Source organism: Littorina saxatilis, linkage group LG12 (genome assembly GCF_037325665.1).
Source record: "Littorina saxatilis isolate snail1 linkage group LG12, US_GU_Lsax_2.0, whole genome shotgun sequence".
Taxonomy (NCBI): domain Eukaryota; kingdom Metazoa; phylum Mollusca; class Gastropoda; order Littorinimorpha; family Littorinidae; genus Littorina; species Littorina saxatilis.
Genome location: NC_090256.1, coordinates 32,524,722 through 32,551,975, shown reverse-complemented (window position 1 = coordinate 32,551,975; position 27,254 = coordinate 32,524,722). Strand labels below are relative to the sequence as shown.

Below are 27,254 nucleotides of genomic sequence, written 5' to 3'. Positions count from 1 at the left end.
AGAGAGAGAGAGAGAGAGAGAGAGAGAGAGAGAGAGAGAGAGAGAGAGAGAGAGAGAGAAAGATACGGGCTGACCGACGAAAAGAGAGACGGACATGCAGACAGACAGACAGAGTAGACAGGGAGACACATATACAGAGGGAGAGACCGACAGAGACAGATGGGCAGACAGAGAGACAAAATGCGAACGCAAGCAGAGAGATACTCAGTTTTTACATTTTGTTCTGAATTCCACGCGTTGCTCTCTTGCATCCTCAACCTTTCCTGACAAATGAATACAGATACAAATCTTTTGTTTTTGTGTTCTTCTGGCGAATAAACAGGGTATGTAAGAATGAGGCTGGGGTTACGGCCGCGGGCGGAAAACATTCATAAAATGTAACCCTCTCCCTCGCTTTCATCCTAGCAATGCAGCATGCAAGGCGAGTCGGTAATTCATCAGGGCCGGGGATTTGCAATACTGTCTTTATAACTCAAAACACACTTTGCCATAAACACACACACACACACACACACACACACACACACACACGCGCGCGCGCGCACACACACACATGGGAAGACAGAGAGGGTGGGATTCAGGGTAAAAAAAAAAGAAAAGTCTGAACAAAAGATAATACTGACTGAGAGATGGAGGAAGGAGATAAAAGGAAGGGAGAAAGAGAGAGAGAGAAAGAGAGAGAGATAGAGAGAGAGAGAGAGAGAGAGAGAGAGAGAGAGAGAGAGAGAGAGAGAGAGAGAGAGAGGGGGGGGGGGGGGGCGAGAGAGAATAGAAGAGAGACACACAAACTCACAAATACATATATACAAAGGGAGAGTGTTTGAATATGAACAAAACATCGGCTTTGCAGGACTGCAGAAAAGGATATTCATCCACTTGGCATCCCTGCGAGCTTCTTGCAAAAATACAAATACAGAAATATCTCTATATTTCAGAAGGAATACCTGTGAGTCAAAAACTATTTGCAAGTGAAAAAGAGGCAAAACGGAAACAGAAGAAGAGGGTGAAATTTACGTCACTCTCCCAGCCCTTGTCGCAAGGCCGAAAACTATGTTCTAAAATATCCGATGACACAAAGAGAGGAATTGGAGAAAGAATAGAGGAAGAGAAACAAACCAAACCAAAACAAAGCAAAACAAAATGACAGACATCCCACTAGACTACTGACCTTGAAAACAATGTATTAATTCTTGAAATAGTGAGGGGGTGGGAGGATGGGGGTGGGGGGGGGATGTACAAGCTAGACAAACTCAAACCATCTCAAGAGACGAGAAAGAGACACAAAAGGAATACGAATTTCAAAACTTGAACGTAATAGTTAGAAGGGCAACAGTATATATTTTTGAGTCATCACGCACGCACGCACGCACGCACGCACACAGAGTGGAAATAATTTTATTCTCGCACAAAAAGTACCAGATGGCAGGGCAAAGAGAGCGAAGTCTGAATTTCTTGATAACATACTATATAGTAAACAGCAGTATCTACAATATCTAGAAAATGGCATAGCAGTATCAAGAAAATGGCAATCGACAAAGACGATCGACACTGAAGACTTCAGGATTCACTTTGCACAGCGACAAGAACAAAGGTTGCAATGGAATAACACGTCAACATTCCAACCATCAGAAGAAGCATTTAAGCCCTTACTGATTCGTTCACCTCTCGCCTCTTTCCGACCTGGTGTTCTCTACATCACCGTCAAACCCACACCCTCTATCAAATGGGACACACAATCTGAGAAAATCTGCACACATGCGGCAAACTGAAGACCTTACAATAGAGTCTGTTGTGTAACCGCTAACACGGCGGCGAACTTAGTTTCTTCTTTTAGTTTTGTGGAAGTGTTCGAGGGAGAAAAAAAGAAAGAAAAGAAAGACCATGTTTTTCCGTAAACCGGCTAACACAGGGCACTTTCTTCTTGCGCAGTTTTCCGGAAGTGCTTGACAATGACGCCGACGACTCCAACTTCCGGCGTACTGACCCCGTGTCGCTTAAAATCACAGCGAGGCGCGAAATGACGAGATTTGACACGTGCAACCTGATTGACAAATGTGGCCTGTCACTCACAATGCAGTAGCGCTGCAACTCTTGTATGCACGCCGCTCGCTAAAACGGCTCTGTGTCTGCTATTTTTGACAGCCTTAACATGTGTCTCCTTTCAAAATCTTGACGGCATAGTTGACATTTGCTCTCCTCAGTCTTAAATTTCGGGAACACTCTCGACTGGGAAATCTCTCCTCTCCTCTCCTCTCCTCTCCCTCTCTTTCTCTCTCTCTCTCTCTCTCTCTCTCTCTCTCTCTCTCTCTCTCTCTCTCTCTCTCTCTCTCTCTCTCTCTCTCTCTCTCTCTCTCTCTCTCTCCCTCTCCCTCTCAGCCTGTTTAGCTAAGCACTTAACTGTCCGCCTATCCTGCCAACGCGTCTGTGTGTGTGTCCTTTTTTGTGTGCTGGTCACCCCTGATCTTTGCGGATTGCAGGAGAAAACGCTTCAAATTCCGCTAAACAGCCTCCTCCTCAAGTGTGAAATGAATCCAACTTTCGCGAAAAATCAACACGGATTGAATCGTGCACGATTTGTCATCATGACCCTCCAGCCATTCCTTTCTCCGGCTCTTTCTGTTCCCACTCGTCTCCCCAACTCTGGCGGAATCCTCCACCGATTCCCATGTTCAGTTAATTTGAACGTTTGACAACCGTGTTTGATTTTGAAAGTGTTTTTGCCCCAGAAAAATATAAATCGCCTTTTTTGGAACATGCTTGCATGACAATCACACATACAATCAATACTACATGCATTGCTTACATCCATCTACGGTAAATACCAGCGTGACCCACTGTGACGTTTTCAGTGACCGACAATTTGGAGAACTCCAAAAAATAAGACTGGCATCAGCCATAAAAGTTCATTCAAAAAAGTTCTGTCTTTGAATTCCAGTCTACATAATCAGCAGCCAGCCCGCTGCATTGTGAGAGGAGTGGGTGAAAGCTTGTAGTGCATGCTAAAGCGTGGATGAAACTGTATATTGTTTACAAACAGAAATGCAAGTTTCTGTCAGATTCGTTCAAAAGAGATCGGAGTAACGTAAAGGAAAGTAGAAAGCTAAAGAGATAATCTAGTGAATGGGCAGAATGCCAAACCCGGACTAAAATCTGCACCAGTCTACACGAAATGGCAGGTATCTTTAAAATTAGGACTCAAGTCTTTTCCAGAGAGATGACCGAGGTCACGAAGCTGTACGTCACGCAAGACAAATGACACCATGCACAGATCGTACATCGGGTACATAACTTTTCTTCCATGTATTTGAAGAAGGAAACAGTAAGTGCAAAGAACAAAAGAAAAAAAAAACATGAAGAAGATAAACTGTCACTGAAAGTGATCTACTACCTGCAAAGCGAGCATGTGACTCGATTCGATTCTATTGTGTAACAGTAACCGAAACGTCTAGATCACAGAAAACGACGTCGCCGCAAACTGAGCCTTCGACAGGCATCCAATCAGAAACCGTGTTTAAAGTTCAACGCTCAGATTACTCAACCTGGCAAGAGCCACCCTTTTCACAAGAAAATGGAGGGGGGGGGGTATCTATCAATCTCTGTATTTGTTATTTACTTTGTGATCGATTGCGTAGAGGACTCTGTTTACTTGTTAGATTATCTGAGTGAAAAAAAACCCCATTACTTGTCAACAACTACAGTGTTCCTTAATTATGTGCCTTTCTCGGTATATTTGAAGTTAATTCAACTACTTCTTCGCGTCTTAATCCAACACAGATATACCTTTCTTACTAATTTTAGTCCCCTCCCGCTTATACTTTCATGGACACATAATCCGTAATGTTGTGATCATAATGGAACACGATGTTCACATTGGAACACACTGTGTTTACCATGTGCTACTTTTTTTTTTATAAAAACTATGTGCTGTGTCAAAATGTCTTAAAAAATGGTTGCAGAAAGTGTGTTGTTCACAGTGAAACACGACCAGTTAAGAGTGTATACACAAGTTGAAAGATGGGAGCAAAGTCAACATGCAGCATCAGACAAAATATACACTGGTACTGGCACTAAGAGACAAATGCCAAACATGTACACAGACAGCACTCTGCGGGCGATTCAAGATCTCTGTGATAGGTGAAGCACGGCAGAAAGAGACACTAAGTGATCACTGACGCAGGTACCAAGGCAGGTTGCCCCACGGGCATAGACCGGATTCTGGAAGCGATCCCAGACATATATAACAGGTCAAAGCACGAGCGTACTGTCAGCGAAATTGATTGAATTACACAGGAACTTAAGTGGGACGCCCTTCGTGACCTTTGTAACTCGGAAAACACAAGGTGAACAGAAAAGTTCTAATTAACCCATACTAAAGGAGGATGCTCAACGAGCACACACACACACACACACCCATACACACACACAGCTATCTACAGGTAATTCAACGCCTCTGTGACTCGGAAAACAACAAACACAACAGGCGAATAGAAGAGATTTCTGTCAACGACATCAGAGTGATGGCACTTGTACTAAAACAAAAATACTCAACATGCACAGACAACCCTCAACAGGTAAAGTACACACTACTGTGCCAGGAGAAACACAAAACACAGAAACAATGTTAGAGACGCCAGAGTGATAACACATAGTATTGAAGGAACAAGAGGCAAACGGTAGAACACTCACAGCCCATCAACCAATTGCATCCCCACTGTAACAAAACTCAGCAAGTCAAATGCTGACAGAGGAGAATCGGTGACATCAGAGTGATAACACTAGTACTGAAGGAACAAGAGGCATAACCGCCAAGGCAAACGGTAGAACACTCACAGCCCATCAACCAATTGCATCCCCACTGTTACTAAACTCAACAAGTCAAATGCTGACAAAAGAGGGGAATCGGTGACATCAGAGTGATAACACTAGTACTGAAGGAACAAACGGTAAAACACTAACAGCCCATCAACCAATTGCATCCCCACTGTTACAGAACTCAACAGGTCAAATGCTGACAGAGGGGATTTGGTGACATCAGAAACGTCACACGGGTAATGCACAATCAATTAACAGCACTCTACGTGATTGTCATTCCATACCTCTGTGACTCAGAAAGCAACATGTATAAGCAGATCAAGAGAGCTTTTAAATGAGTAACATCAAACAGATAACATAGGTACTAAAGTAAGATGCTCATCGTGCACGCACATGGCAAAGTACGCTCATGCATATGCATATATATGATTCAAGACGTCTTCGATGAGAAAAACACTGCAGAATGGGGTAACAGGTTCATTGCCAAGAGGGCAATTTGTCATTTTCATGGCCTCGCCTCTTGGCACAGACACAATTACGAGGACGTAAAGTTCCTCTTATTACCACAGACGGTGAGGTGATTATACTTACTTCGCAAAGATCTCTCTCTCTCTCTCTCTCTCTCTCTCTCCCTCTCTCTCTCTCTCTCTCTCTCTCTCTCTCTCTCTCTCTCTCCCTCTCTCTCCCCTCTCTCCCCCCTCTCCCTCCCTCCCTCTCCCTCCCTCCCTCTCCCTCCCTCTCCTCCCTCTCTCCCTCTCTCCCTCCCTCCCTCCCTCCCTCTCTCCTCTCTCTCTCTCTCTCTCTCTCTCTCTCTCCTATCCTCTCTCTCTCTCTCCCTATCCCTCTCTCTCTCTCTCCCTCTCTCCCTCTCCCTCCCCAGTCCTACCCACCTCTGTCCCTCTCTTTTCAGCCTGAATTTCTGTTCTGATATCTATATATATATATATATACGACTCTGTCTGTCTGTCTGTTCGCGATGCACGGCCAAAGTTCTCGGTGGATCTTTTTCAAATTTGGACACCGTATTCAGCTACACCCCGGACACAACCTCATCGATGAGATATTTCAATACGTGCTCTCAGCGCGCAGCGCTGTGCGCGCTGAACCGATTTTGTTGTTTTTTGTCTGGATCCACTACCAGTAACTCTTTCTTATCTTCTCCAGTGTTTTCAGCCGCGATTATCTCCCTTCCTCCGTGTGGCGTCAATCCATATTCCCGTTACTACGTTACTATTTTTAGAAGGTCACTGCACGTTACTATTTTTAGAAGGTCTCCAGTGTTTTGCGCGTTTATCTCCTTTCCTTCGTGCGCCGGCGAAACCGGCGTACACCCGACAAAGCCGGGTCCCAGGCGCAGCCTGGTATTCGGCTCTACTTCTTCTCGGCGAAGCCGGTACCCGGCGAAGCGGGTAATCATCTAGTATAATATATATTCCATCCGTGTAAGTCTTCCTCCCCACCGATTCATTGTTATCGTGCAATGTAAAGTGCGCCTGTTGCTACTTGACGTTGGCCATGGATGTTACTAGTGCATCATAGCCGGGAAAAGAGCTGTGAGGTTAGCAGGAAGAGACTTCTTGTGGCCCACTTGAGCAACTCTTTCCTCACCACACACACTGAGACTCAAACAGAATATAATTATACAAGTGCTCGCACACGGAGGAAGACAGGGAGGCACAAATATATTTGTTTGTTTGTTTATTTGTTGCTTAACGTCCAGCCGACTACGCAGAGCCATATCAGGACGAGGAAGGGGGGGATGAAGGGGGCCACTTGTCAAGCGATTCCTGTTTACAAATGCACTAACCCATTACTTGTGTCCCAGCAGGCTTTAGTAAAACTAAATTAATACCTACTGGAAGATTACCAGTTTCCAGTATGTTAAAATAGGCTTAACCTATTTACTGCTGGACTTACATCAGAACACTAACAGATTAAACTATACATGAATCGCGAGACAAGCGGCAAGAGAAGAGATTTTTGGAAAAAATACAGGTGAATGAGCAAGAAGGCAGAAAAAAGAAAAGAATTCATGAAGAAAAAGAGAGCATGACAGGAAAGAGGAACCAAAAATCTACCTAACAGCAAACTAGAAAGCTCCTGCGGTTCCAAAAACAGGAGGGGCCTTTAATTTCATAACCGCAGTGCCCCACTGCGGGAGCACAAATATATAGACACAGACGTAGGTACATACGCTCACACACACACACGCACTCACGCACGCACACATGTACACACGCACGCGCACGCACGCAAACACACGCACTCATGATTTAGAAACCATTACGATGGGTGAAAACCAAAATTGCCAGAAAACACAGGGAACCTCAAATAAATGAAAAGTGTGATCAACCGAAAACCATATCGAAAGCGTATTAATGATATATAATACGACCTACTCGCAACAGAACTGCTACATTCTAAATCCTATCAATCAATACTTGAAAACAATAAATCATTCAACAAAACAGCTGCAAAAAAGGTTCGGCACAAAAAAACATCCGCGTCATTCTAATTCGTCTGTTTATTTTCTGGTTCATATTTAGAGCGTAACGGCAATGAGATGCAAATTATACACAGTAAAACCAAAGCAGACGTGAATCACAACAGAGACGGCTGATCTACCAACAGACGATAACATTATAAAATGCACCATTCCAATACAGTGCACACATAAAATAAATCTTGAAAACAACAGGTTTTCGCAAGAAAACCACACACAAATGGAAAAAATATAAAAATTCTAAGAATTGACGACATTGAATGCGACCGGCTGGCAGCTGGTACAGATTACGTTGATAGCAGCCCCTCTGCGCGTATTTTAGTTCTTACTGGCGCATAACTGCATTGTATGAGGACAACTTACTGCAAAAAAACTGCAAAAAATAAGAGCGACCAAAACCTCGAGCAAATCCCAAATTAGGGTGAATGATCGCCTTAACCCTAACCTTCAAATGTTGTGTTTTCAGAAACGTCAATTTGAGTGTGTCAACAGAATCAGCGAGGGACTTCCGTGTCAAAACGTATTTTTGCAGCCTCAGTTGGCAAAGAGAAGAGATACAGGGCTAGTTTTCAGAAAGCCCCCACAAATATTCGCTTGCCAATTCAATGATCAAGCATCTGCTGAGCCGCCTATACCCCGCCTCCTTCCGCCACCTCATCCCTGCACTTACCACCCACCCATCCCCTTACTCAACCCCCCCAATTCATTCTCTTCTTCCACCATCTTAACCCCGTCCTATCGCATCACTGGCCATCCCCTTTCAGCAAAAACCGGGCCGTAATATGATTGTGAAAACAAGGTTTGCTTGCAGGCGATGAATTCGATTGAGCGCAATTTGTGTGCACAAAGAATAGCGCAAAGTGAATTAGCCCTTACAGGGCCAAGCGGAAGAATCTGGCTAGAAAGCTGGTGCTACGGTTGTCACGTGCTCTTCGTCACAGCCGCTGTCACCTTGTCTCTACGGCCACTTGTCTCTTATGGAAAGCCGTTTGGCTCATAACTATTACAGCTGTAATTTAAAATAAATACACCTGTATTTAATGATAAATACAGCTGTATTTATTTCTTAAACGTATACAATAAGTATCATTATTAATTACAGGTGTATTTTTTTTTTATTAATTACAGGTGTATTTTTTATTAAATACAGGTGTATTTATTATAAATTACAGGTGTATTTATTTTTAAATACAGGTGTAATTATTATTAAATACAGGTGTATTTATTTTTAAATACAGGTGCATTTATTATTAAATACAGGTGCATTTATTATTAAATACACCTGTATTTATTATAAAATACAGGTGTAATTAATGATAAATACACCTGTATTTAAAAATAAATACACCTGTATTTAAAAATAAATACACCTGTATTTAATAATAATTACACCTGTATTTAAAAATAAATACACCTGTATTTAAAAATAATTACACCTGCATTTAAAAATAAATACACCTGTATTTAAAATTAAATACACCTGTATTTAATAATAAATACACCTGTATTAATCAGTTATTAGTCACGTGGTTAAGCGACTTAAAAACTTGGACTGGGAATCCACATGAAAAACACTAAGCTTATAGGCGTCTTCATCGCCTCGCTTTGCCGCCTTTTGACAGACTGAACAGCTCAAGATGGCGGGGGTGGCAAATGTCCCTGATGTTTTGGAAGGTTTGCGAGTGCAGTTTTAATTAACGCTGTTGCCCAGGCTCGCACAGCAGGGTAAGTTAATTGTTTTATCAGACGAATTCGGTTCTTGTGACGATCTACACCGAGTCAGTGGGGCATCCACATCCAGAAGTTGAACTTGAAGGGAGGCCTGTACGCGTTTTTGACCAAAGATGCAAAATATTGGAATTCGGTGCGAGAGACTAGCTGCTATATCGTGTTATCGGTAATCTTGAACTTTAGCGTGTTAAATTCATAGCTCTTAATTCAGAGGCATTTAAGTCTCCAAATTTGTAGAACCTGTACTTGTAATCATAACAAGTCATTTTAGATCCCTTTGAAGTTACGGAATGAACTCCGATGATGAACTGTACGAATGCATTTGACCCATCAAAGAAGGAATTATCCGTGTGACCAGACAAGGGAGACAACTCTTTCGTGTAGATGATGTCCCATGGTTGACAACGTACACCATTTTCGGTGCATTTTCGTCACGCTAAAGTTCAAGATTACCTTGTTATCTGTGTGTGTGTGTGTGTGTGTAATCCGTTGTAAAGTGTATATTATGATTATTTGGTGGCGGCGGCAGTGGTACGTATATAATCTCATATGGAAAGCCGTTTGGCTCATAACAAACCTTGATTGATATGGGTTAAAGCTGTGGTCTATTTATGACTTTCCGGGGCTACGAGGTTGAAAAATAGGGACAAAATCATGTACAGATTTCTGTACAGCAAACACTACCCGAAACCCCACCTATACGGCGTGTATGACCTTGAGAGCTTCAGTCAACGCTTGAATTTTGCAGTGGTAACATCTGGTTTGCTCTCGCAGAGCTGAGCATATTTGTTGTCAAGAAGGATCGAGCAGAAAAAATAAACGACTTGGCAGGGATTCGAACTCAAGGCATCGGGGCCTCGAAATGTCGGGGCCGATGTCTTAACCGCTAGGCCACTTCACCAGTATTGTCAAAGATAAAAAATTGATAATTTTATATCATTCTACGCTTGAATTATCATTTATGCGTTGCAAAAACGTAAAAATTGACATTAAAATTTGCCTTTATTTGCAAACATGTTTTACAGAATCGCAGTACATGTTTACACCGTCATGCTACACGACATTCGCGCCATGCAAATAGCTGCGATATCTCTATTTACAACATGCAAGAAAATGACAAGAACAGTAATTGAATCTCTCCAAAGCCAGTTGAAACCAGACATCTAAGAAATAGTTATACATGTATTCACTTCTGAACAACCGGCACGGTTGGCCTAGTGGTAAGGCGTCCGCCCCGTGATCGGGAGGTCGTGGGTTCGAACCCCGGCCGGGTCATACCTAAGACTTTAAAATTGGCAATCTAGTGGTTGCTCCGCCTGGCGTCTGGCATTATGGGGTTAATGCTAGGACTGGTTGGTCCGGTGTCAGAATAATGTGACTGGGTGAGACATGAAGCCTGTGCTGCGACTTCTGTCTTGTGTGTGGCGCACGTTATATGTCAAAGCAGCTCCGCCCTGATATGGCCCTTCGTGGTCGGCTGGGCGTTAAGCAAACAAACAAACAAACAAACAAACTTCTGAACAATGGGCGGATAGAGATATAAATCATGCTGCTTCAAGAATAACATAACATGAATTCATATCAATGTTTTTCCTTCATTTTCTCAATTGGCGCAGTAGCCTAGTGGTTAGGACATGAGACACGAAGTCGAGAGTTCGAATCTTCGCCGGGGCGTTTATTTTTTCCCCTTGATCTCTCTTGAAGATAGAATATGATCAGTCTTGAGAGAGCAAACCGGCTGTTATCCCTGAAAAATTCAAGCGTTGACTGAAGCTCTCAAGGTCATACACGCCGTATAGGTGGAGTTTCGGGTAGCGTTTGCTGTACAGAATTCTGTACATGATTGTATCCCTATTTTTCAACCTCGTAGCCCAGGAAAGTCATAAATAGACCACAGCTTTAATCTCCAGAGCTGTGTACCAGGGAAAACCATGTTATAAAGTAGACTTTTTATTAAATTTAACTTGAGACATTTAAGCTGTACAAATTAATTTCATTCACAAATACTAGTTTCATAAATATCCTTGGCCTGCAGAGATAGAATAACAAATACTTGCACATTTTGTTTGTCTTAGTGTTCAGTAAAAATACAAAGGTTTTAAAGTAAAGCACCTTCATAACATGGAAACCGGAAGTTGTGACATGAATTTGAATACTGCTAACACTACCAAGAAAATAATATATATATATATTCTATGTTGTTTTGTTGCAAGTCTGCATCATTAACAACCTGGAGTATTACTGGAAAAAAATTATTACTAAAGAAAATATGTATACTCTCGATACTCTCCATGCACATGATTTTTGTGCAGACGAGAATTTTTGCAATTCAATAAAAGGGCGACCACCCAGTAAAGTCTTGGTTCAATTATTTTCTTTTTATGGGTTAGTTGTTAGCAACAATGTAACCGACAAACTTCAAACTGAATTTTGGTGCTTTCCTCTAACATATATTATATATTTGAAAAAGCATCAATGTTTACCTGTGTCAAGTTTCTTTTTTGGGAGAGTATACATTCAAGTTGCCATTTAATACATGTTTTAAGGACTGAAAATACATGTCACAAAATGGGAAACGGCCCAGGAGAATAACTTGTATGTAAAGCAGCAAATGATAAACACATGGTTTTACCCCTGAAAGCTCCAAAGATTTGGGAAAATGAATCTCGTTTGCCTTCACATATCAAACTGAACGTCAAGCAGCTCAAAAAAAGTCTCAAGAAAAGTTACGCTTTCAAAATAGCATTTCATTCTGTGTCGCAAAGCATGCTTAACATTTCTACGCTTCTACAAATGAACACAAGCATGCAATAATTCCCTCTCTTTTGAGTCCTGGTACTTGTATGCTTATTAAGAAAGCGGGATGATGTTTCCTTTATTTCAGAATTTCTTTTTTGTCTTGTTTCAGATGGAAAGTGCGGAGAAACCACCATCTCAGATTTCGTGTTTTTCATGTCTGGGAGCCGGTCCACAGTACCAGGAGGGTACCAGAGTCCTCTGACCGTGGTGTTTGTGGACACACCCGAAAAGCCACTCCCCAGAGTGTCAACTTGTGCCCTCAGAATGCAGGTGTCTGCCCGACACGTCAAGAACTGAGGCAGAAGCTGTCCCAGGCTGTTCTTGAAGGGGGTGGATTTTATTTATTGTAAAAACTTTCCTTCAATGGTGCGTTTAGTTTCTGCTTGGTAGCCGTAGCTGTTGGTGTTTCTATCTGTACACACCCTGGGGGGGGGGGGGGGGGGGGGTGTTAACGTTGAACTTTGAAATCTTAAAATTATTAAGACAAGGTGTGTGTGGTTTTTTCTCTCCGTAAAATAAGCTTTATTTTAGGTGCCTGTACCGTACATCATTTCTTACTTGCTATTAAATGCAAGAGAGAGACTTTCGAAGATTTGATGTTTGTGTTTCGCATTATTTTTGCTTGGTAGCCGTAGGTGTTGGTGTTTCTTTCTGTACACGCCCTGCGAAAAAATGTTTGTTCTGCAATTTTGAAGAGAATTCACAAATGTATTCAAACTGAATTATTTGAGGTCATGCTGCAAAGGAAAAAAAAAAACATGACCCTGATTTAAACGGTTTCCTATACTCCTTTACATACCTTGTTTTTGTTTTGATTGTTTTCTTTGCTTTTTGCAGGGGGGGGGTGTTTAACGTTGAACTTTGAAATCTTAAAATTATTAAGACAAGGTGTGTGTGGGTTTTTTCTCTCAGTAAAATAAGCTTTATTTTGGGTGCCTGTACCGTACATCATTTCTTACTTGCTATTAAATGCAAGAGAGAGACTTTCGAAGATTTGATGTTTGTGTTTTGCATTATTTAAATTGCCGTTGTGTTTCAAGAGTGTGTTCTGTTCTTATTTGTTTTTTTGCACCACTGTTTGTCATTATGTTGCCTGCCTTTCGTGTTCCGTGTAACGCTGTCCATGGAAAACATGTAAAGCATTGTATTTCTCTCGACTATTGATCAAGTAAACTAAGCACTTCACATCATATCAGGTATCAGTTACCTAATGTACAGAATAAATGGTTCAACCCCCCTACTACACGAATAACACGTTGCCAGCAAAATATCAAAAGCACTCGGACTAGCGTTACAGTGTCCCATACAAAACTTGGCAATATACACCATAAACCGGATACAAACAAATCAATTGCACGCTAACAACTTTGTTATACTGTCTCATAATGGTATACAAATTAATAAACTCAAAAGCGTTTGTAACAGTTATGATAATGTGATATTCGTGCCCTGTGTAACGATAGTCTGTTTTTATGTTTTACCAAATTAACCAAAACTGGCGTTGTCTACTGCTTTTCCTTTTATAGTTTTACACTCCTCTGTAGTGAAGGTCACTGCTCACACAAGGGCGGGGATGTAGCTCAGTCCTGTTGGCCGCTGTCAGCGCGAGTTCGTCCCCACGTTCGGCGAGAGATTTATTATTGCTCACAGTCAACTTTGTGTGCAGACTCTCCTCGGTGTCCGAACACCCCCGTGTGTACACGCAAGCACAAGACCAAGTGCGCACGAAAAAGATCCTGTAATCCATGTCAGAGTTCGGTGGGTTATAGAAACACGAAAATACCCAGCATGCTTCCTCCGAAAGCGGCGTATGGCTGCCTAAATGGCGGGGTAAAAAACGGTCATACACGTAAAAGCCGTGGGAGTTTCAGCCCATGAACGAACAAACGGCTCACACAATTTCAGCTTTCTTGTTTAGTTTATAAATTTCAGCCTCAATTCCTCGTCTCTGTAACCAGTATTAAATAGTGACTGTTTTGCTAACTGTTCAGCTGTCACCTGCCAAGTAGAACCGATGTATTCTTTATGATGTGATAAAATTAAAGTATTCATTCCACTTTGTGATGGATGAACTCGCAACTGCCAAGTATTACCAGTCTTATGATGGGATAAAAATTAAGTATTCATTCCATTTTGTGATAGGTTAACTCTCAACTGCCAAGTAATACCAGTCTAATGATGTGATAAAAATATTCATTCCATTGTGTGATGGGTTAACTCTCACCTGCCAAGTATTACCAGTGTGTCTTGTGATGTGATAAACATAAAGTATGCATTCCATTTTGTGATGATTTTCCTTATTTAAAGTGGATTTTCTGCATGACACTTGTTTGATTAAAATTAATTGTATTTGTGGCAGACAACTTGAGTTATGTTTTGTGTTTTTGTAAAAACTTGTTTTTTTTAATATGACTGGAAATGAGACTAGCAGCCATGAATCCATAACTACATTTTGCTGTCCATCATAGACATCTCACTCGCACATGTTCATTGCCTCACCATACAGGAATCAAAATCCATACAAACAATTTGTATTATCCAATATTCAAACTTGTCATACACATTTATTAATACACAAGAATTATGTGTCATACACATTCAAGCAATCAAGATCCAATAAATGTATATAATTGATGTTCTTAAAAAGACTACACACACACCTAAATATATAGGTGATCTTTGAAATGGGACATTTACATGCAAAATTCAGAATGCAAACGGAGCTTTGGCTTGCAAATTTAATAGTCATTAACCAGCACATAATATGAATAATTTTTGAAATTGTTGTGATACTGATTCAATTTTTCACATAAAATCAGAATTTCATTTATTTTAGTTTCCTGATACAAATGATTCGTCTAGCTTACCTTGAATAAACATACCAATACGTCAAAAAGTAGGACATCTGAGCTCAAAGATTAATACTGTAGTTTGGTTTGAAAAATCTCTAAATACACATAATTACAAAAACAAAACAAAATTCCGTGATAGAACATGTACTGATCTTGCAACTAAAGTAAAAAGGGGACTCGGGTGTGCTGTTAAAATTGTTGGCACATTTTAGTATCTAAAACTCACCTTTGATTTTAGGGCAGGGGCTCACATCCATGAGAGGTGGTATAGGACAAATGTCCTGGACAATGCAAAAGTGATAGGACATTTGTCCTGAACAAAACTAAATCAATAGGACTTTGTTTTTTTGCAACAAAACGTAAATTTAATTAAACGTGACTCGTTTATTGTCACACAATTAACAGAACAAATAAATTAATTTTCTTGGCAAAAAGGTATAACAGAACAAATCAAAGTAATAACAACGTGTTGTTTTGTCTGTGAGCTAATGACGACAATTCACTGTGATTGTTCCTTTCTCTTGCTGAAGAGCATGCGCTTTCTGGTGGATGCCCACAATTACACAACCTTCACCACCCACTGTTTCTTTTGAATGTCATCCTTTGGCCCCTCCAGGTAGCAAATCAAACTACTGTAAATTGGAAAGTACTGACAATGTCCGGATCAAATGAAAGCATAATCGGACAATGGCCTCTTTGTGACAAAAACAATAGGACATATGTCCTCTTGCATGAAAAAGTATATGACATTTGGAAAAAATATCCGTGTATGTCCGATGTCCGACGTGGATGTGAGCCCCTGTTAGGGGGTGCCTATTCTTTCTTTATTCGGTGTTTAACATTGTTTTCAACCACGAAGGTTATATCGCGACGGGGGAAGGGGGGAGATGGGATAGATCAATCAATCAATCAATATGAAGCTTATATAGCGCGTATTCCGTGGGTACAGTTCTAAGCGCTTGTCGAAGAGTTGTCAACACAGGACTAACAAAGAAACTAACATCTTCAGACGGACACGAACCCTATCACACACTAGCAAACCCTGGTAAACAAACAACTGTTTAACAACAATGTACACATCAATAGCTAGGTCAAACAAAATAATATTAAGCACAAAGAAAACACCTCTCACAGAGCACAGCACAAGAATGTCTTTTGAGGCACAGCCACTTGTCAATTGTTTCTTGTTCACAAAAGCACTTAATCAAAAATTTGCTCCAGGGGCTTGCAACGTGGTACAATATATTACCTTACTGGGAGAATGCAAGTTTCCAGTACAAAGGACATAAAATTTCTTACATACTGCTTGAGTAAAATCTTTACAAAAATTGACTATATTCTATACAAGAAACACTTAACAAGGGTAAAAGGAGAAACAGAATCAGTTAGTCGCCTCTTACGACATGCTGGGGAGCATCGGGTAAATTCTTCCCCCAAACCCGCGGGGGGTACCTATGCGACTGACCACAATGTTTACTTTCATCAGGCACAAAGTTCTTCAGCAGAAGAATGATTAATATTCTAGCAACAAACATGCAATAAATTCATACATGATTATTGATGTTCAAAAAATGCTCTACACTACTTCACCAAACTAAATGGAGAACTGAAAATGTTTAAAACACTTTCTTTCTTTATTTGGTGTTTTCAACCACGAAGGTTATATCGCCACGTGGAAGGGGGGGGGGGGGGGGGGGGGGGGGGGGGGAAGATGGGATAGAGCCACTTGTTAATTGTTTCTTGTTCACAAAAGCACTAATCAAAAAATTGCTCCAGGGGAAAACACTAACCATAAACAATAAACACCACTATGAGGTTTGATAGGTAACTTAAAGGGACCTTGACCTTCAATGAACGTTGCAAAAAGCTTATGTTCTGATGAATATGGGTGAATGAGGCACCATTGAATATAAAAAGAAAAATAACTGATTTGACTCTAGTTAAACTATGGCGCTCATGGCATCATACCAAAGTTTGAACGAGTATCCCTTTCACTGTTCTGTACAGCTGTGAAAACACAGTGAGACATAATAATAATGAACATAAATTAATCACCCCTTCTCGCCAGAGCTCACGGCAAAACACAATAGCAAAACAAATCAGAGCATTCACACACCGACACACACAAAGTCGTTAAAGGTTTATTGGCTGCGGCAATAATAGCCGCAAGAATAATCCTTTAGTTAGTTCAAAGTACCCAAGCATGTCCTGTATACAAAAGTAAGGCGATTGAGATTTTATTTTGTTTTTTTTTACACAAGCCAGAGAACACCAGTGCTTGTGAGAGCAAAACGTTTGCCCGTAGGGAAGTGAACCTTCCTTATCTTTCGCACCAGAGAGCTGTTCAAAAGGGGTATTGTGCAAGTTGGCTATTAAACCATTGTAATTCGGAAAATGTCTTTAACCTTCGCCGGCACTCGTGGGTCCGTGCGGACCCAGAAGGGTGTTTGATTGCAAATATCTTTTAAACGAGTTGGAATTTTTTAATGAGCTTTTAGAAATGCCTCAGACACCTAACAAGCTATCATCTCCTAAAAGCTCATTAAATTTCAGTGATAATTAATTAATTAATTAATGGTCAAATTTAGACTACACACGGAAGCATTTGTGGGGACGTGCGGACCCATACTTCTCAAAGAAGGAAAAGCGTGTATACCCTTCCGAGGCACTCGTGGGTCCGTGCGGACCCAGAAGGGTGTTTGATTGCAAATGAGACAGTGACAAAAGGTCAGGTGTCATGTCTACTGTCCCGAATGACACACGATTGCTGACATTTCACCATTGCCAAAAGAATAAACAAATAAGAAATAGGTAGAAAATGAATGTGAAAACTGACTTTGATTGTTGATCAGTATTTTCTATACCACTAACAAATAATCTACTTACACATAGCTGTTTGGCAAATGTATGTTGCATGGGACACACTGACATGAAAGTGGAAGATGTTTTTCCCTCTAGAGAAACTACATATCAAGTTACACTTTTTGTGCTCTTCCATTCCAGTTGGCAATCAATTGTTAACGCATGTTATTAGAAAAAATAGAACGAAAACAGATTAGATAGAATGAAAAATGTACTGGTGATGTCATTTGGGACATACTGACATGAAAACGTCACCTTTTGTCATTGTCTCAAATATCTCTTAAACGAGTTGGAATTTTTTAATGAGCTTTTAGAAATGCCTCAGACACCTACAAAGCTTTCATCTCCTAAAAGCTCATTAAATTTCAGTGATAATTAATTAATTAATTAATTAATTAATGGTCAAATTTAGACTACACACGGAAGCATTCGTGGGGACGTGCGGACCCATACTTCTCAAAGAAGGAAAAGCGTGTATACCCTTCCGAGGCACTCGTGGGTCCATGCGGACCCATACTTCTCAAAGAAGGACAATTGTGCAAACCCTTCCGTGGCACTCGTGGGGCCATGCAGACCCATAATATTTTACCAAATACCGTGTGCAGTCTAAATTTGACCATTAATTAATTAATTAATTATCACTGAAATTTAATGAGCTTTTAGGAGATGATAGCTTTTTAGGTGTCTGAGGCATTTCTAAAAGCTCATTAAAAAATTCCAACTCGTTTGAGATATTTGCATCAAACACCCTTCTGTGTCCGCACGGACCCACGAGTGCCACGGAAGGATATGCATATTTTTCTTTCTTTGAGAAGCATGGGTCTGCACGGCCCCACGAGTGCCACGGAAGGATATGCACATTTTTCCTTCTTTGAGAAGCATGGGTCTGCACGGCCCCACGAATGCGTCCGTGTGTAGTTGATAACGAGTGCCGGCGAAGGTTAATGGCTGAATAACAATGAGTTCCTTTATACGTTGGATTGGGCAAGCCATATATATATATATATAAATATATCTAGCATCAATAAACCTAAAAATACACTAAGGTCTTTTTCAAAAACAATAGTCTGTTTTAAAAACTTTCAGCAATTTTCAACCTTATAAATCTATACTATAGATACATCAAAAGAAATTTGGTCAGACATGGGATTCAGAAAAAGTGATAATTAAGGAAAAAAAAAGTGGGGGTCTGGGGGCCGCAGAAGGCCCCCAGTAGGGTCCAGGGGCAACGCGAAGCCCCCAGAAGCTGAAGGTTTTTAGTATTTTAGACACACAAAAATGGCCCTGAAATGCATATTTCAGCTTAATCATAGCCCCCCCCCTCCCTTTCTCTTCCTTCCCATGTTTCTCAAATTAATTTTACGCTAAGACTCAAAATAAGGAGGAGAAAGAGAGAGAGAGAGAGATGGGGGGGGGGGGGGGGGGTGGTGGTGGCGTGTGACGGTGTGGTTTCAATGTTCTTACCTTGTCGGTGCCAAACGACCCCAGTGACTGATTACACGACTGGGTTTTCAGGATAGTCAGGTGCTTGTTGCTTTTCAAGTGGCTTTTGAGGGCAGTCTTTCCATTGGAACCGTAGTTGATAACATTAACATCGTTGCACAAAGTGCACTAAGCTTTTCCCGGCAAGTTGATTTTAGCAAAAGCATCGCCAACTTTCAGTTTCACGTCTTGTGTCTTCTGGCCTTTCTCGTATTTCCAGCTCAATGATACAACTTCATCGAGCCAGTCGAATCTCCAGAGATTTTTCTTGTACTTCTGCTGGTCAATTTCCCGGGATAGAACGGTTTCGTCTCGCTTTAGCTTCCTCATCATTTTTGCAAGTGGCTCGAAGCGATGTAAAAATGGCGCCGAATCATTCTCATACGGTATGCTTTAGCTTATACTGAATCCCCGATAGCTACGTTGAAACAGTGACTGTAGGAGACAAAGACACAGAGCGCGTTCCCATACGGATCGACCAGCAACAGTCTGACCGTTTTAGGAACCAACCGTTCAAGAATAGTATGGAATGGAGCGTCGCGATCAGCGGACCGTCCGAAAAACTTGGGTCTTTACCTACATATACCCCAACATTTTCTCAGCGGATTTGCACGAATCTCAAGAATGATCCCTGGAGCCTAAAAATTTACGGAATTCCGTAATTTTACGGAAGAATCCCATGTCTGTTTGGTGCAATTAAACAGGTAACCTAATGGCAAATCATTGTGTAAAACTTTCTTTACAACTTTCTTTCACAAAGTGTACATATTTATTTTTTTTTTTTTTAGCAATATTGTTTTCGTGGTGCAGTACCTGTGTTTAAAAATAATAAAATACACAGCGGACATAATTTCGCTTTATTTGAATGACTTTCCACTTTACAAAGATTGGTTTAGAATTAGAGCGCAGATTTAAACCAATTTGAAAAAAACAGTTGCTTATACCTTCTACCATGCTTGGTACTTTGAACAAACTTTATGATTGTTTTTGAGGCTTACATTGTTGCAGCACAATGCTGCTCAGTGCAAATTAACTTTTTTGAAGGCGAAGTGTCTGCACCCAGACACATCCTTACTCTGAGGTCTGAAAGCAAACCCGCAAATTGAGGCACACCTCCCAACGCCATGCAAGATATTGCAGATTTATTGCACGATTACGTGGCTGGAGCGGATAGGGCAAGTAGCCTAATAAGTTTACAATTTAAAACGAATGCTTCTTTCATTGACAAAAGCAGTAATCATGTGTCAAAACACTGGATCGGCTTTGGAATGCGCTTGTAAATAAAAGTAGACAATGAATTTTTCTTGTGATTCCACTGACCAATCTGCTTGTAGTCTGGACAATCAAGCGTACAAAATATGGCAAAATCGTATGGGTTCACAGGTCTGCTATACACTTCAGGTTTGGGGTGTCCACAAGCTAACTTTTTTTTTTACTCGAGCATGTTGGCAACGAACTGGAGAACAACATCTGACCATGTTGATCGGTGGGTGGCCCACTCCGAGGGTCAATGCGCTCCGTTAGTTGCACGAGCTGTTCCTCAGAGAGGGGGCAAGCCGTGGCAGGCACATCCTAACGACTGTCTGGCAAAGGATGGTCCTCGATTATCGATTGAAGGCTTCTCCCTTTCCAGAAGTCCTGTACTGCTGTGGATGTGCTGGCTCGTCTCTCCAGCATCCCCCTGAAGAAGAGCTGCAGGGGAGTTCTGTTGCGCTCTGTCCTCAGGGGTTGGTGGTTCTTCTGTTCCACAATCCACTGTAGGGACCGGTTCAGCCTGGGCAGAAAAACATAGTGGAGGGCCCACAAGTGAATGGGATTGTCCATGTTCAGTATCCCCAGACCACCTTCTGCCTGTGGTGTTCCCATTGCAGTAAACAGGTCATGGTAAGGGTTCACCACATCTTTCCAGACGTCGAGCCAGAGACGCTCGATCCTTTGGTTATGGTCACTGCGGCCTTGCATCGCACTGCCTCTCCCTTCTCCCCTGTGTTCATTCATGAGGGCGACGACATCCAGATTCTCGCCACCATGGTCCATGCGGACTCTTGACGGGAGTCCAAAGCGTTGGGTTCCACCCAAAAACAGATCCCGAACGGTCTCTGACCTGTTGTTTCGGTGGCATGGAGGAAGGTAGTGGCCCGGCTAAAGCCATCGATTGCCCCATGAATCACCATTTTCCACCTGCAATATAACAAACAGAGATCCGTTTCCATATGTGATTTCACCACACAAATTCTGATTAAAGAGTTATTGGGAAATAAGTACAGGTAACATGCTCAGTAAATATTAAAAAGTAATGGTCAAAGTGCTTTTTCATGACCGAGAATCAAGACCATTATTTTTAATATATATCATTGAGAAAAGGTGTGTAACCCATTTAATCCACCTTTCTTCAATTTTGCAAAGAAATAAATCAAGAAAAGCAATTGCTTTATATGACTTTTCTTCGTCATGTCCATAAGCCTTAAGGGTCTTGTAGGTCTTAAAAGGAGGATTCCACTAACTGCTGGGACTCTAAAATTTGATAAAAATAAGCAAAATTTTGGTAATGTCTGCTGGTTAATAACACATACAATTCAGTGAAATTTAATAAAAATAACTGAGAAAACCGCAATGTAAAGCTTTTACAAACTTGACCCCACTGTGACCCCAAAATGTGACAGGGATCAACCAAACTAGGGTCACGTAGGTAGATGATCAAATCCTTCAAGTATTCAAAGTTTCAAAGCTCAAGCTTCAAAAACACCTGAGATAACATCAATGTTAAGATATTTTGATTCGAACATGACCCCCTGTGACCCCAAAACTTGACGAAGGTCAATCTTCTTCTTCTTCAGCGTTCGACGATGGCTGTGTCTAGATTCTTTGGCCCGTGATGTTGACGAAGTGGGCTGTGACGAAGGTCAATCAACCTTATGTCGTCTTCTTCTTCTTATGCGTTCGTGGGCTGAAACTCCCACGTGCACTCGTGGTTTGCACGAGTGGAATTTTACGTGTATGACCGTTTTTACCCCACCATTTAGGCAGCCATACGCCGCTTTTCGGAGGAAGCATGCTGGGTATTTTCTTGTTTCTATAACCCACCGAACTCTGACATGGATTACAGGATTTTTTTCGTGCGCACTTGGTCTTGTGCTTGTGTGTACACACGGGGGTGTTCGGACACCGAGGAGAGTCTGCACACAAAGTTGACTCCGAGAAATAAATCTCCCGCCGAACGTGGGGACGAACTCACGCTGACAGCAGGCAACTGGATACAAATCTAGCGCGCTACCCACTGAGCTACATCCCCGCCCACAATCTTATGTCAAGTTGGTAGATTATCAAAACCTAGAAGTGTGCGTACTATTAAAGCTCTAGCTAAAAACACATCTGAGATAACATCAACGTTAAGTTTTTATTAAACGAACATGACCCCGCTGTGACCCCAAAATTTGATGAGGGTCAACGAAACTGGGGTCACTTCGTGAAATCATCAAACCCTAAAAGTGTGCAAAGTTTCAGAGGTCTAGCTGTATAAACTTCTGAGATAACAGCTCAACGTTACATTTTTTGTCCTTGGACAGACAGCCTGCCCACAGCACACATAATTATTTTGATCAAGTATTATTCACTCAGCCAGTCTACCTGCACAAGCATGTGATTAATCCATGGTTGAAGAGTTCTGTGAAAATTGCGCAATTCTGCAAACTCTTTATAGCAGTTAATTTAATTTCGAATAAAATAAAGTACATAGTTGTTCTGCTAAGACGATAAGGCAAATATTTTTGCGTTCTTTTCATGTTTAAGTATCTCGGGAAAAAAAGTTCTATTTATGAAGTGAAATATAATTGACCTACAGATTACTGTCTTTTTATTTGTACAAATGCAAAATGGGAACAACTCTATTTTCTACACAAAATATGAGAGTTACTTGCCTTGAGACCTTGTGTCTGGTACAACGTAGATTTTGATTTAGAAAACAACCAAACTTATGGATCTTATATTGGATTCTGTGTGTTGAAACCTGAAATGAATAGTGTAAATGCAGTATGTATGAGCTCTTTCCTCTTTCGAATATTTGAGCATTCAGAACTTTTCAGTCACCAAGCAGTGACCACACAGTGTGGTTTCTCAACCTATGAGCTATCGAGGATTCAGACTGGTTGCTGGGTGGTTATTTGTTAGGACTAGGTAACTTGGTATTCACCGAAAAGTATTCCCCCCTCTGCTTATTTCTCTGTTAACTTGAAGGGGTGTTTATTGTTAAAAAAAACACCAAGCAACCAAATTTAAATAACCACCCAGTAGAAATGGTAAGGTATAACCAGAATATGTTTTGTATTCCGTGGGGAAATCATCAATGGACCAGTCTTTCATTACATATCCAGAAAATGACAAAATAAAAAGAAAAGAAAAGAAAATACTTGCACACGACTCACCTTCGTTACCCACCTACCCCTTAGAAGACGCCCTTCCTTTTACGATCCCAAACAAGACATTTTCAAGACCCTGTTTCATAGCTGCCAACCCCTGTGAAGCCCAAAGAGTAGCATTTTGGAACTTTCACCCAATGTCAGAGTTGCAATTGGTGTTTATAAGCGTAGCACTCGCATAATCTTAAATTTGAATCGCAAGCCCGCATTTAAAATGCCATCAAAAACGTTTGTAAGATTCTGAGAGCTCTACGACATTACAACCGTCTAAACATAGTTCAATGTCACACGCTTTCCTTCTTTGCCACTACTAAAGCAAACGTATGCAAGATTGTATGTTACACGCTTTAGGAGCATGGCAAGAACGGATTCAAACTCAAAATCGTCACTCCAAAAAAACATAAAATGCACACACGACTTTTATTTCTCCTGCTGTTATCGTTTCTTCTCTTTACAGATTCTTCAACGCTCAGAATACTGAAAACGGCACCCCAGACGACAGTACTGTTTCCATACGCGAATTTAACTTCCCTTGGAAAGTGGTTCGCTCAGGAGGCCTGTTTGTCTGACACTATAAGGACAGAGTTCTGAACATAGATGACAAAGATTCCGGAATGAACAAACATTTTGCGGATGCAGACACAGAAAGACGTCATGAAGAATGAGATGCTTCAAAAGATACAGACTGTGACGATGACTGTGACGTCATTCCCATATAACGAGACGTCATTCACAGTTGTTCGGTCACTTCCGTCAAAAAGTAGATTTAGACAATCAACGTAATCTCGTGTGGAAGAAAACGTCTGTCACACAACCAAGTCGGAATAGCAGGTATTATTACCTATACACGCAAAGTCTGTCGAATTCTTCGGCAAAAATCGTTGAAAATGATTTGCCCGCATCGGCGTGGAACTTGCACCATAATCTTCACCACCCTTACGTTTCCCCGTTTTTATCCTGTCTCCCTCCAGTTTCCACTTCTAACACCGTCACTGTGCACAGCTTACAACTTAACAAGTGCATTGCATATTCTAATCAAATTCACAATTGGCGCATAGAGTCACCGGAAATGCGAATGCTTGCAATAAAATTCACGATTTGCTAAGCAAGTCACGTGGACAATATCGAGTCATAACGGAGTGGTTCCCAGCCATCGGTACTCGACTAGTTATGCAATGTTCATTGTTGATTGTCAAGCAATAAGTGAACATTTTGCACGCTTGTCATTTTTTTTTTTTTTAGCGTAGCAGCTCAGGGCTTAGAGTAGCAGCGTAGCAATTCCTGCAAAATCGGAGCATGCTGCGCCAAAATCGTAGCAATTGGCAGGTATGCTGTTCTCTAAGATATTCTGCTCATAACCTCTGTAAGTTTACCCCCATTATAAGACCTTATTATCTCAGGGTTATGTAGGTCTTAAAAGAAAGATTCCAGCGTCATAAAATAATGTTTAAGAGAATTCCTTATGCCACCTGTATCAATCCACTCAAATTCCATGTTCAAACTGGCACAACCCCCAACATCCTCCCCACCACCGGACACACTCAACATTCACCAAATTTGAAAAAGGATTTTTTTGTGCCCAGTGTATGTATTTGTAGCTGTACTCACGATATCAACTTGTGGTATCCGTCTAGATGCCAGAGAGCGTTTGGTCCTGATACTTGGTACAGACGACGTCTCGTGGGCCTCAACGCCAAAGCTCTGACAGCTACTCCACCAGGATCAACCCGCTGGATGGCTCCCCGTACTCTGTGCCTTTGTGGAGCGTGTAAGAATACAACTTATTACACTAACGTGACATACCACTCATGTCATAACAATACCATTCACTCTACATTGCATGTGTAAAGAGGTCTTGTCTGACAAGGACCTGATTTTTCACTGCCTCCAATACCGAAACAAGCGTCCTTCTTTGAACACTCGGAAGAATTTTAAGAACGTAAACACCACACCAGTGACATTTCCTTGCTTTGACATAAAAGATTACACGAGGCATTCGGAGAGATCCAGGTTCAATTTTAAGCTTCTTCAATCTGGGCGCTTCGACAAAGGGACATTTACAGCAATGAACATGCAACAGTATGTACAGGGTCCCCACTGGTTTTTAGAAACAAAATTCCATGACTTTTCCATGAGCCTCAATAGCATTTTCCATGACTAGATCCACAGGTCGCCATTTCCGAACACGCAAACTTTTTACATCTTGTCACTGCCAGTTTTGACACTGGCTTGCTTTGCACTGAATTTGAGTCAGTTTCTACGCAGTGTCTCTTTGACAAGCAAGTCAAGCATTTGCTACGCAGTCAGATTATCGGTAATGTTTGCTGGTCCTGTCATTTCACTAAACTGGACCAGCCACTGTTTGTATCCATCTGCACTTTCGTAAATTCCGTTTCATAACCGTCACTAACACTGTGACTTGACGAACTGTCATTTTTTTCACCGCGATACACAGTTCATTGCGAAGATCTTCCTTGGTAATTCGTTCCAATTCCGCATACTTTTTGTTGTCAAGAAACAACCCGAAAGAAAGCTGGCGTGCTAAAGGTTAATTTTTTTTCTTTCTTATTTATGTTAAATTCCATGACTTGAATTGAAATTCCATGACTTGAATTGAAATTCCATGACTTTCCAGGCCTGGAAAATTAAAAATCAAATTCCATGACTTTCCATGACCTGTACGAACCCTGTATGTAGGATAAACAGAATACTACATGGCTTCCTGTTTGATACCAGTTTTACACTAGTGTTTTGAAATATTGTTCGCAGTTTAATATTTAAAAGCACAACTTGTGTAAAACTGGTATTTCATAGGAAACCATATAGTATTCTCTATGTGGACAACAATGTCACAGGCTTACCCACTAAAGTTCTTTAGGAGCTTCTGACACATTTGCCTTAAAAACAACATGCAAAATAACTTGTGGAATCCAAAAGCACCATGCCACATTAGTGGCCCAATTAGAGCTGCAGACTATTACGCTTTCGATGTAGCATGCTACTTGTAAAACAGAAAATGCTACTTCGTTATACAGACACTCTACAATGTTCATTTGTTTCCTGCTGCTGTTTTTCTTGTCTGAACACAGTTATTGCAACATTTGTGTCTTGACATATAAACATGCAGGTGCAGTGGATTATAAGATGATGCAATACTTAAAGATAAACACCATTTGCTACACTATAAATTCAAGATTGCTACACATGAAGCTTCATAGGGGCTGACAGCTCTGCATCATACACCTGCACATAAATCTTACTGACTGAGTTGATGTGTATTTACACATTGCACACCTCCCACATTGAAGTAAACAATTGAATATCTTCAGTTAATCGAAGTACACTTAAAGATGAAGTTCTCTCCATAGGAATACTGTGCATCACCCTTGCATGTAAGTGAACTCAAAGTACTATGTGAACAGAACAGAACCAATTCTGGTCTGTTTGCAACGCATGAACGCAGGAAGAGATCATTGTCAGATTGAATTACAATTAACATTGACACGCTTCCATTTTGAAACTTTTCAGTTGTCATTGTGGATTGACGCCCCGGGCCCCAGATCCTGCATTTAACTTTATCCTCGACGAAAAAACAACAGGCATCAATTCGGTGGCCGCCTCACCTGTGATTGTGTTGACCAGGTTGGCAACCGAGCCAGACAGGGTAGAATTGCTGGTACCGGTTGTCATCGATCCCGATGTTGAGGCGATGGCCTCACGATCACCCGAAACAGCTTCTTGCAGACGTTGGTTGTCTTTCTGGAGCGAGACAATGGCCACTTGACAGGTCTCTTGCCG

General features: G+C 41.2%; 2 long non-coding RNA genes across 2 annotated transcripts; one reads left to right on the top strand and one right to left on the bottom strand.

The window, feature by feature from the left end:
* Positions 1–8,712: 8,712 nt before the first annotated feature.
* Positions 8,713–12,828, top strand: LOC138981774 (uncharacterized). The gene is made up of 2 exons (XR_011460710.1): positions 8,713–9,040; positions 11,955–12,828. It is a non-coding gene; the product is annotated as an uncharacterized lncRNA (long non-coding RNA).
* Positions 12,829–14,389: 1,561 nt separating this feature from the next.
* Positions 14,390–27,254, bottom strand: LOC138981775 (uncharacterized). Its single transcript, XR_011460711.1, has 3 exons — positions 27,080–27,254; positions 25,065–25,211; positions 14,390–21,222 (listed from the first exon to the last, which is right to left on the bottom strand). It is a non-coding gene; the product is annotated as an uncharacterized lncRNA (long non-coding RNA).